Genomic DNA, 11,664 nt, shown 5'->3' on the forward strand with positions numbered 1-11,664 from the left:
TAATCTCAAAGTGGATTTAATTTCATTCTCTGAAGTACAATCCTAAAGGAATGAGCAGAGAGAAGGGTGGGGGGTGGGGGGCGCGACTCCTCCTCCTTGTAGAGTGATGGCACCTGGATCCTGTCTGACTAGGAAAAGCACTCGGAGAAGGAATTCCAGAGTACAATGGAAGCTGAAGAAAGGATTTGCAAACCTATAGAGAGGCGAGCAGGCAGCGTTGTTGTGGTTCCATGGTGTAATGGTGAGCACTCTGGACTCTGAATCCAGCGATCCGAGTTCAAGTCTCGGTGGGACCTTTCCATTTAGTTGGGATCAAAGCCATTTTCTTTCACTCTGTAAGCGAGACACGGTTTCTGCTTCCACATCCTGCTTTACTGGACAGGAGAGTTTCTGTCTAGGCAAGGAAGCCGCTAAGGGTAGCAGATATTCCAGGTTACCGCGTCCTTTGCACCGCACAGCCCTTGTCCCCTGCCCTGTCCCTTAGCTCATTAATTCGGATACCTGAGGACCATCCTCAGGCGGCAACCCCTGCGAAATGGGACACATTGAATCTGGGTGTCTGAGCTTGGGATGTCCTCTTCTCAGCGACTCTGCTGGCTCCATGCTCGCCGACATTGAGGGTCCCCACACCTCGGTCAAGGGGCCCAGCGACCCGGCAAGCCCCCTGGGTCCTCAGGTGACCTTCGGTCTCTGACCACCAAATCCTTCCCCCTGGGTTTTCTCCCACCCCAACTCCTCCTCATATTTGGACCTACTGTCCTGTTTCTGTACAAGTAGAAATTGCTTGAAATATGAAATAGCTAGCATTCCTTAGCTCAGTGGAGGGGTGATGGGACTCGATTTCCTGTCCTGATTTCGATTGGGTTGGGCGCATTTCATTTGGTTTCATTGGATTCTTACCTGTCACTGTTTTGCCTGAATAATCCTGAGCTTCCTAGTCTCTATTGAGGCCAGTAGGGGCCGCAGTCGCCCAGAATTTTGCACCCCAGTGTAGGGAATCCACTGACGCCCCGAACTCCGCGGTGTAAAGACCTGGGCCTGGATTTGCGTGTCCCAGCGGTTGAGTCCCAGCGCCCAGGGCAGTTCACCTGCGGAGGTGAAAGGACCCTGAGAGCTCCAGGGGCGGCCTCAGAGTCGCGGGAGGCCCCCTGCTTTTGCCAGGCTCTGCGCCCAAGACACCACTGGAGAAGATCATGAAAAAGTTCTTTGCGATTCCTTCCTCTTCATGGAAAAACTTGGATGATTTTAAAGATCTTCCTACCTAGTTAAGATGTTCTCCGCCACATGCTACAGAGAAGTTTTGATTTTTTTTTTTCCGTTTTAAACTTTCCGTGGTTACAATGGACTGGAAAATAAAGATCCCTCAAAATAGGGTGAGAGGAGGAGCTCATTTTGGAGTGTTTGAAAAGAAAGCCTGAGGCCACGAAAGGTCATGAAAGGAGAAAGGAGCAAGGGAAAAGAGAAAGAGAAAGAAGGGGACCCGCAAGGAAACAAGAGGGTAGCTTTCAGTTGCCGGGTTAGAGACACCGCATTTGCCCACTAGGGAACCTCTCTCGCGAGTGTCCTTTGAACCCTGACAGATTCACCCAAGAACGCTGTCCACCCAGAAAGTCTGAAGCTGTTTGCTTTGTTTGTTTTTGCTAATTTGCTTTTCAGTCTTCTTAGTGGTATGGGGAAATCCCTTATAATATGTGTAGTCGCTAAATCAGAGGCCTGCTTTCCTTAACCCATTAGGTCTCGTCTCATTTATGAAATACCCAAAATTTTACATTGAACCACGAATATAGAATTTATGTAACTTTGAAATAAATATTTGTGTTTTTAGAGTTCTAATATTCTGAGAAATGTAATAGGCAAATGATCATTTATGATATTTACAAATATTATTAACAATATTATTAATGATAATAAATTATATAATAAGTTCTAGAATGAACTTTCCAAACTATATTAATACACCTGTGTTAATTTCATTGAAATATTGGCAGAATTGAAAACTTGGAATTTAATGACTTGAAGTTGACTGGCAGGTACATGTTTTCCCCCTCCACTCATCTTCTTCCCTTTCAGACAGGCTGCCTACTGGGCTTGGAGAGGTTAGATTGAGGGGAGAGGTTCAGGACTTGAGGCCATCAAGTCAAGGACTAGTTGTGGTTGGAGATTCAAGGACTGGAGTCCTGTCAGTAGACAGTAGACTATGTAAAGAAAAGTTCCTTTTCTTTAGGTTTCTCTTAAAAGTAGACATTTCTACTCTTTAGCCTTCATCCCAGGTCCTCCTCTTTCCCTCCTTGTGAATTGTTTAGTCCTTATTTTTTATTTTTCAATGTGATTGTAAGTTTGTAGTCATGAAATGAAATTCTTAAGATTTGTTGAGACTCATTTTACAATTGTTTTAGTCAAAAACTAGTTAAGAAAACAAAAATCTATGAATTTAGAGAAAAATATATACATCACAAGTATGACAAAGGACTTTTGACTAGAATATATAAAGAATTATAAAAATTAAATGGAAACACACAGCAACAATAACAAAAACGCAAAAGACACAAGTAGACATTTCAGCAGTTGAGCACCATGTAAAGAAGTTCCACATCATCAGACAGAAGGGAAATGCAAATTAAAATCACAGTGAAACACCTCTGCACTTCCATTAAAAATATCAAAAGATGAGCTGTTCAGAGTAGCAAGCAACTTTCATACATTGGTGGTATGAGTACAAAATGGTACATTCACTCTGGAAAAGATTTGGAAGTTTATTATCAAGTTAAGGTTACTTGTATGATCCAGAAGGTCCACTCCTGGACATTTGTACCTTAGCAAAATAAAGACCTATGTTCACATAAAATCCTCTACAGGAATCTTCATAGTAGTTCTAATGGGAGTAGCCTCAAACTAAAATCAACACAAAAGTCTTTCAACTGATTAATAGAAAAACAGTGATATTTCCACTGAATGGAACCCTCAGCAAAAAATAAAGGAATAAGCCAGGCATGGCGGCCCACACCTGTAGTCCCAGTGTCTCTGGAGGCTGCGACAGGAGGCTCAAAGCCAGCCTCAGCAACAGTTAGGCGCTAAGCAAGTGAGACCCTTCCTCTAAATAAAATACAAAATAGGGCTGGGGATGTGGCTCAATGGTTGAGTGCCCCTGAGTTCAATCCGCAGTACCCAAAAATATAAAGAAAGATGTGAACTATTGATATGTGGAATAATTTGGAAGAATCTCATAGTCACGTATTGAGTGAAAGAAGCCAGTCCTTAATAGTTAGGTATTATAAGATTCTGTTCCTATGACATTGTCAATAAGACAAAACTATGGTGATGAATAGATTGGCAGGTGCCAGGCTTGTTTTGGGGAAAGATGTGATGGTAAAGAGAGAGTGTGAGGAAGGTTTTGGAAGAGACAAAACTTGTGTTCTGATTATGGTGATAACTACACTAACCTTAACATGTTAGTAGCCACAGAGAGTTTTTACCAGAAGAAAACAGCAGTTTCACTTTACAATAATTAAACAAACAACAAAAGTCCAAGGACTGAGCAAACAGGATGATGAAAAACAGGGATTTTGTTGTTTCCTAGCAGAAGGAAGTGAGTTGTCCAAACTTTTAGCAACAATCTGCTTCCCATGGAAATGGAGGATTCTTTTCTTGAGTCTTACACATACATTACAGTTAGAAGTCCCAGGTACATGGTCTCTCTGATTGCCTTTCCTTGCTCATAGTCTATTCCTGGTGCTTTCTCCCTCAGTACTGGAAAGAACAAGACTTCTCTGCAGACCTGTGAACTGAGTGACTTACAGAGTTTCCCCCACATTAAGGGAGGAACAAAGACTGGAATTCCCCTACAATGCCACCATGAGAGGCCGCGGGACCCTTACCCTCCTGTTCAGTGTCTCCATATCAAGAGGGGAAAATTCCATGATATTGTTGGCTTAATTAGAGATCGTTAAGAAAAACAGCAGCAAGTGTGTTAATTCAGTTGATTTGGATTCAAGCCAAGGCTGCTGTGGCCACAACTCACTATCTATAACATGATCACAGAGCACGGTGGTTCATCTTCTGTGTTTGGAGGCTGAGAACTGAGGACAATCTGCCCTTCCCAGCCTGGGGAGACGGGTGGAGGACTGTCATCATCATCAGACATAGATACCTTAAGCTAGGGCAGTTCTGGTGGGAAAAGAGAGGAAGGGGCATCTTCTAGAGAAAAAGTTCTGAACTTCAGTCTTCAAAAGGAGTGTAGCCTGGCCATTGGCAGCTGAGGACAGGTGACTTCATAAAGGGACCCAAAGTCTATGCACAAACTTGCAGATTCACTTAAAGAATAGCTCTTTGGCAAAGGCTTTTTATGCAGAAGAGGTGGAAAACCTGATCTGGGGCCTTCAAAGAGGAAAGTCTTCATGGCGATGCAGAAGCCCACTGGTTAACCTGACTACCAACCCCCAGTGTGGCTGTCCTGCAAGCCCACAGTGAGATCCACCCTGGCATCTCCATCTGGACTAGTCCCTGAGGATCTTCAGGACCTCGGCGCCCATGTCCTCTGAGGCTCTGCCCTGCAAAAAGTTGCCCTGCAAGGGGAGAGAAGGGGAAGGAGGCTGCTTGCTAGGAAACTCCAAGGAATCCAGCAACATCCTGACTTGGCTCTCAGTCACTAACAAACCTATTCCCATTCTTCCAATAATGACAAGAAAGCTCACAAGAACAAATGCCTGAGGATTTGGTAGAGTCAGGTTACCTAGCATGCTCAAGTCTCTGGGTTCTGTCTCCACACTATAAAGGAGGGAGAGAGGGAGACGGATTGGGGGCATTAAAATCAAACACAGAAATGCTGCGGAATTAGGATCCTAGGTGGCAGGAAGAGGCAGTTAAATAATCTTGTGAATGCCTAGTTTCTCCATATTTCTATCTCTTCTGCTCTCCCCTTTGCTTTTTGGGGCATCTTTCCTTTCTCCCTAAGCTACCTTCCTTCCATCTTCACCACCATTTCAGACTTTCCAAAGAAAGTTGTGATAACCACTTGTATTTTGTAGTCTTGTAGGTGCTGAAAGTTTCAAAATGAGAGAGATTTGGCAGTGATCATTTTAGCTATACGTAAAGGATAAAAGTGTTTATATCTGGTCATATACTAAGGCTTCTTCCACAATCAGGAGATAAAAAACTGCACCAATGGATGAAGGGATTAAGGAGTCTGAGAAACAGCGTTGCTTACATGGTTTATTTTCCGTCCAGAGAAGCACAGGGTAATGACTATATTACAAGATGAGCGTGAGTGAGTGAGTGTGTGTGTGTGTGTGTGTGTGTGTGTGAGAGAGAGAGAGAGAGAGAGAGAAATCTCTGAGTATAGATTTAATGGCCACAGTTTTTTTCAGTGCTGCAGACATTTCATGCCCAATGTGTAAACTCTTGGTCCCTCCCCCACCAGGACATTGTGGCAGAATGCCTTTTTTCATGGAGAATTTACTGGGTGCTGTTAGGTGCCAGGTCCTGCACTGGGTGAGGGGTGGTACGTGGAACAAAGCCCAGTTGCCTGACTCGTGGACTCCACCTCTGGAGGCATAGAGGCAGCACATAGAGGCACAACCATGTCCCTCCTACATGCCAGACTATTGGGTCTGGGAAACTGGCAGTGAATTTGAAAAGTAAAGTGTACTGAAGAATGGCAGATGAGTTATATCAGACCAAGGGGCTATGGCTGCCACCTGCAGTGAGGCAGTTTCTGAGGGAAGAGGAATAGGTGGAGAAGGTCATGGATCAGCATTTGGGTGTCAAGTGACTCAGCCATTCATGTCCAAAACTAAATTTGACCAAAGACAAGTCTGCAGTACCAGTGGGTTTTGAATGTATTTTCAGAGTAGAATAAGGAGCTGTGGAGCATCTTCTCCCTGCATGGTAACAGTCTATGATTCCACAGTGTTTTTTCTCTGTGCTATAATCAGCACATGGCTGTTAATGGAAAAGATAGGTGGTTCAAGCCCACACCAGGATGCTTTAGTCCTCATCTAGATTCTTATTCAATTTCTGATTCTCTCTCAAAATTTACCATTCTCTGAAGTTTCTTTTATCTTTCATCCTGTAACCCTCCATTCCTCCTGGTCTCCTTCTCCTTTGACCTGTGGTTGCTGCTGGCATGTTGTGAGGGCTCAATGTTTGTATTCACTGAGTTATGCCCTGAGCAGTGGTTTCTTCCTGTCCTACCAGATGCCCTGGTCTCTCTTCATTGTTCAGAGCACAGAGTCTACTTCAACCTTTCTGGATTCCAGGGGACATTCAGGGCTCAAGCACAGAAATAAGAAATGACTCTGAATCCAGGTTGGTGCACCCCTAAAAGGAGTATTGACTTTGCCATCACAGGATGTCACCAACACTTTGATTTGGGGCTGTCCCATCCTGACATTTGTTTAAGAATACTTGTAGGTTTATATATAAATTGAGCAGATAGTACAGAGTTTCCACATACTCTTCTCCATGCACACATTTTCCCTATTATTAGTATCTTGTTGCAATTGATGAAAAATATTGATATATCTTTATTAATTAAAGTGCATGGTGTAAATTAGATTTTATTTTTTGTGCTGAATTGTTCTATGGGTTATGATAGAGGTGGAATGCCTTTAACCCTATTACAGTTTCATACAGAATATTTTTACTACTGAAAACTTCTCTGTGCTTCACCAGTTTATCTTGCCCCTTTACTATCTCTATGTTTTTGTCTTTTCCAGAGTGTCCTAGAGTTGGAATGGGATGCCAGATAGTATATGAATTTTCACACTGACTTCTTTGTCACATTAGATAAAGTTCCTCTATGTTCTTTCATGGCTCCATAGCTCACTTCATTCTGTTTCTTAATATCCTTCCATTGTAGGAATACACCAGAATTTGTTCATCCATCACTTAGTGGAGGACATCTTGGTTACTTCTAGTGTTTTGAAAGTTATGAATAAAATTACTGTAAGCACTCATGTAAAGTTTTCTTGTGAATATAAGTTTTCATCACATTTTTGTTAATGCCTCAGCCTATAATTACATGGTAAGATTATACTCAATTTTGTAATAAACTGATGAACTATTTTCCAAAGTGACTATATCATTTTACATTTCTACCAGCAGTGACTGAAAGTCCCTATGTTCCACATCTTTGGCAGCATTTGGTACTGTTAATTTTTTAAATTTTAGCTATTATGATAGGTATGCAGAAGTTATCTCATTTTGTTTAACTTGCAATGTCATAATGAAAATGATTTAAAAAATTTTATTAGTTGTTGATGGACCTTTATTTTATTTATTTATGTATGGTGTTGAGAATCAAACCCAGTGCCTCACACATGCTAGGCAAGCACTCTATCACTGCGCTACAACCCCCGCCCATGAAAAATGATTTTGGACATCCTTTTATACACTTATTTGACATCATCTGTATATCTTTTTTGGTGAGGTGTCAGATCTTTTACCCATTTTTAATTGGATTGCTTACTTTAATATCATTGAGTTTTAAGAGCTTTTAATATATTTTGTATACCAGTCCTTCATTAAATCTGTATTTTGCAAATATTTTCTCCAAGTCCATGTACTGTTTGTTCAGTTTCTTAACAGAACCTTTCATGGAGCATAACTTTTTTTTTTCAGTGAAGTTCGACTTGCCAATATTTTTCCTTCATGGATTGTGCTTTTGGTATTATATCTAAGAGATATCACCAAACCAAAGTTCACTTAGATTTTCTCATTGTATCTTTAGTTATGTCTTAGTCCATTTTGTGCTCCTTTAACAAAATATTTGAGTCAGGGTAGTTTATAAAGGAAAGAGCGTATTTTGACCAACTGTTCTAGAGGCTAGATGGGCACCTGGCTGAAGCCATGGTTTGTCACAACATGGCAGACGGCAGCACACAGTGGAAGTGTGTTCTAGAAATGCCACAGGGTGAGGGAAGCAGCAGGAGACCGAGGAGGCTCCTCTTTTACACAACCTAATCTCACAGGAACTGACCCAGTCCTGTCACCCGTGGAGAACTACATTAATCCCTATTGAAGGTGGTGCCCCCGAACTAACCATCAATTAAAGGCCTCATCACCTCTGTACTGGTACAGTGGGGAGCAAGCTTCCATCACATGAATTTTTGGGTACATATTCAAAATACATCCACACCATAGCAAGGAGTCTTATAGTTTTACACCTCACACTTTTATCTGTGATCCATTTTATGAAAGTCTTAAGATCTTGGTATAGATTTTTAAAAATGTGGATGTCTAGTTGGTCTAGCACCATTTATTATAGTGGCTATCCTTTCTCTATTAAATTAACTTTTTACCTTTGTTAAAGATAGTTGACTTATTTCTATAGGATTGTTTCTGGCCTCTCTATTCTTTTCCATTGATGCTTCTGTTGATTTTTTCCCAAACATTTTATACTGTTTTGCTTCCTGTAGCTTTATAGCAAGTCCTAATGTTAGATTATCAATCCTCTGGTGATTTTTCTGATCTTTGTCATGAGAACCTGATTTGATTCTTTCATAGTTTGGATTTGAAATGTCCCCCAAAGACTGGTTTCATGAAGGCTGGTCCCCAATGCAGCAATGTTCAGAAGTGAGACTTTTAGGAAGGATTGGGCCATGAGGGTTCTAATCCCACTAGTGGATTAATCTGTTGGTAGCTGAATGGACTGTGGGGAGGTGAGTGAACTGTAGATAGTGGGGCAGCATTGGAGGAAGGAGGTCACTGGAGGCAGGTCCCATAATAGTATTTCTTGTCCCCTCCCTCTGTGTCTTTCTCCTTTCTTCTTCCTGACTGCTATGAACTGAACAGCTTTATTCCACCACACCTTTCCACTGTGATGTTCTGCCTTACCTCAAACACAAACCAGTGGAGTCAGTCAACCATGGAATGAAACTCCTTAAACCATAATCCAAAGTAAATCTTACCTCCTTTGAGTTGTTTTTCTTAGGTGTTTGTGGCAAAAAGGTGAATAAGTTTCCCAGAGGTAAAAGTTAGAAAAGTGTGGGGATCCTCCCCCAATCTCAGAGCAATCCACAATGTCAAGGTCTGAAGATAAGATTGATGACATCAGTAGTTACCTATGTTCTGGCCAAATGGAGAAAGAGGCAAATTAAGATGTATGAGTTCATCCTTGTGAAAATTATCACAATGTTCTCTCTAGACCTCACTATCCTATCCTCTCCGCATATCAACACAAACTAATATTGGCCATATTCCTAGATGTGTAACTCTTGTTATTTTTTTCTCCACCTTCTTTTCAAACAGGGAGAAGGAATTGGAAATACTCTTCAGGTTTGTAGCAAAAAGGTAAGGAAGAATGTGGAGCTAAAATCCTGCTTTCTGATGATGACTCTTGTGTTGTAGATAAAAAATAAACTAACATCCCTGCTTTACTGCTCTATTTACCCTATCCATGTGTATAAAATGTAAAATCTTCACTTATAGAAAAATTGCATTCTAAGTTAGTTAAACTCAATGAATGCATTTGCTGAGCCCTTGTGGATAAAGCACTGTGCTAGTTACACTGGGGGATGCAGAGGAAGGGTATATCAGTACTTCCTCAAAGGAGCTTAAAATGCATCCAGGATTCTCAGGAAGTGAGAACATTGATAGTAGACACCAATAGGCCCTACCTGGTGAAGGGAGATGGCAATGTAAGACAGAGTCAGCACTGGCCTCTATCTCCAAAGGATTTACAAAAAAAAAAAGGAATCTGGAAAAATCTCTTCCAATGAGTGTCCCACAGTTGAAGGTTCACAAATACTTATCATGGATCCCCTCCATGTTTTCCATTCATAGATCATATTTAAATAGTATCAAAATCAAGAGAAGATGCATAGAGGTGGACTGGACAATTCAATAACACATGGTTGGGCAAAGTCAAGATCCTGCTCAAAAAATAAATCCAGAGAAATTCAGTGCATGAGTGTGGTTAATTGTCTTATAGTAAGAGGACATTTACTGCATTTAGCAATATCTAGAGACTTCTGGAGAAAATATATTACTCAAGTGACCCAATTGATGGCCCTATACCAAATAGCAAAACTTCCACTGTCCTTATGGATACCTGAGGCCCCTCATGCACATAAACAAGCTGGAAGAATGGCTGTGACTCTATGGCCAAGAAAGGAAAGGTATCTCAGGTTAGGAGACACAGGAGGAGGGAGAGTTTGTACAATGACGAGATGGTAGTGGAGAAAAGGACTTGAGGGTTCTGAAACAGCAAGTGAGCTGGCTTGGAGTAACACTATTTCTTATGAATAGGAGTGTAGCAAAACTCTGGACCTAATGGACACTAAATGTGTAGTATATAACCTGCAACCATTCTCTACCAAATTCATCCTGGGTCAATAATAACTTTTTTAATGGAAGTCAGGAATTCCATTACAGGCTTAGATAAATCTCAGCACCAGTATCATTACACAGAGTAATTGGAAAATGTGAGGTGAGAAAAGCCACACCTCATAATGATTGATGTCCATCTATATTTTGCATGAGCCCTATATTGTTCAATATGTGAGCAAACTGAAAACAAAAATATCATATTTACAATTCTTCTCAAAATGGGTGGACTTTACATGTACTCAAGGTTATATACAAGAATGTTTTAATCACATTGACCTTAGAAATAGCTCTTGTGTAACTAGAATGAAATCCATACATAACAAATATGAAATGTAGTGTTTAGTGATAGTAGGAAACAAAAACAAAGCAAGGAGGTTAAGAGGCAGTGATGTCAAACTTTATTTAGGTTTAGTGAAACACCAACAAATGCCCAGTAAGAGAAAAGATGTCAATATAAAAATGGAAGATAACAATAATAATATAGATAAAAGAAAAAGCCCAAAACAATCATAGTTATATAGCACTCTTGTATTTTGTGGCAGCGGGGTGGGGGGGAAGGTTTGGTACTGGAGGTTTAACCCAGGGGCAATTTACCATCCCCAATCCTTTACATTTTTTATTTTGAGACAGGGTCTCATGAAGTTGCTGAGGGTCTTGCTAAGTTGCTGAGGCAGGCCTTGAACGTGTGATCCTCTTTTCTCAGCTTCCTGAGCAGCTGGGATTCCAGGCATTCATCACTGAGCCCAGCTCCTCTATATATTTTGAGGAACTTAGAAATAATGAGTGGATCAGAGAAGAACATCATGACAGTTTTACATTGGCAAAATTTACACTTTTCACTTGAGGAAAAGCCTTAAGATCCATTTTAATGCTAAAGAAATGGTGAGGTGACTTCTGTGTAGTGCTGAGGAAAATATAACTTGTTGGGAAACTATTTCTGCTTACGCAAAAAGTAGAAACATGAAGTATGCTTAGTTGTTTGGGGAAAGAGAGGTTGGCGGTATTGGTATAAGGCTACACAACTACTAAGACAGGCAAATGAGTGGGGGGTCCACATCTGTGATGACCTTCTGAAGAGACCAGGTGGCCTGTGGGTCAGCCTGGATAAGGCAACTGAAAGGCAGGGGCTCTCCACATTCCATGACATCTCCAACCATCTGTTAGACTGTTACTTGGTGCACTGGCCCTACCTCCTTACTCCTGAGTCTGAGTCCGAGCTACAGGCAGAGACTTCAGCTCTGAGCTTTGACATCTGGAGCCTTGTTTTGTGTACTAAGGACTCTTCAAAGTTACAGGGTGCTGATCAACCTTTTCTCAAAAGTAATTCAATGATTAGGC

General features: G+C 41.3%; 1 non-coding gene across 1 annotated transcript; it reads left to right on the forward strand.

The window, feature by feature from the left end:
• The first annotated feature begins 224 nt into the window (after window positions 1-224).
• On the forward strand, window positions 225-296 carry Trnaq-cug (transfer RNA glutamine (anticodon CUG)). Its single transcript has one exon. It is a non-coding gene; the product is annotated as a tRNA-Gln (tRNA).
• Window positions 297-11,664: the final 11,368 nt, after the last annotated feature.

This window comes from Sciurus carolinensis, chromosome 1, assembly GCF_902686445.1.
Source record: "Sciurus carolinensis chromosome 1, mSciCar1.2, whole genome shotgun sequence".
NCBI lineage: Eukaryota > Metazoa > Chordata > Mammalia > Rodentia > Sciuridae > Sciurus > Sciurus carolinensis.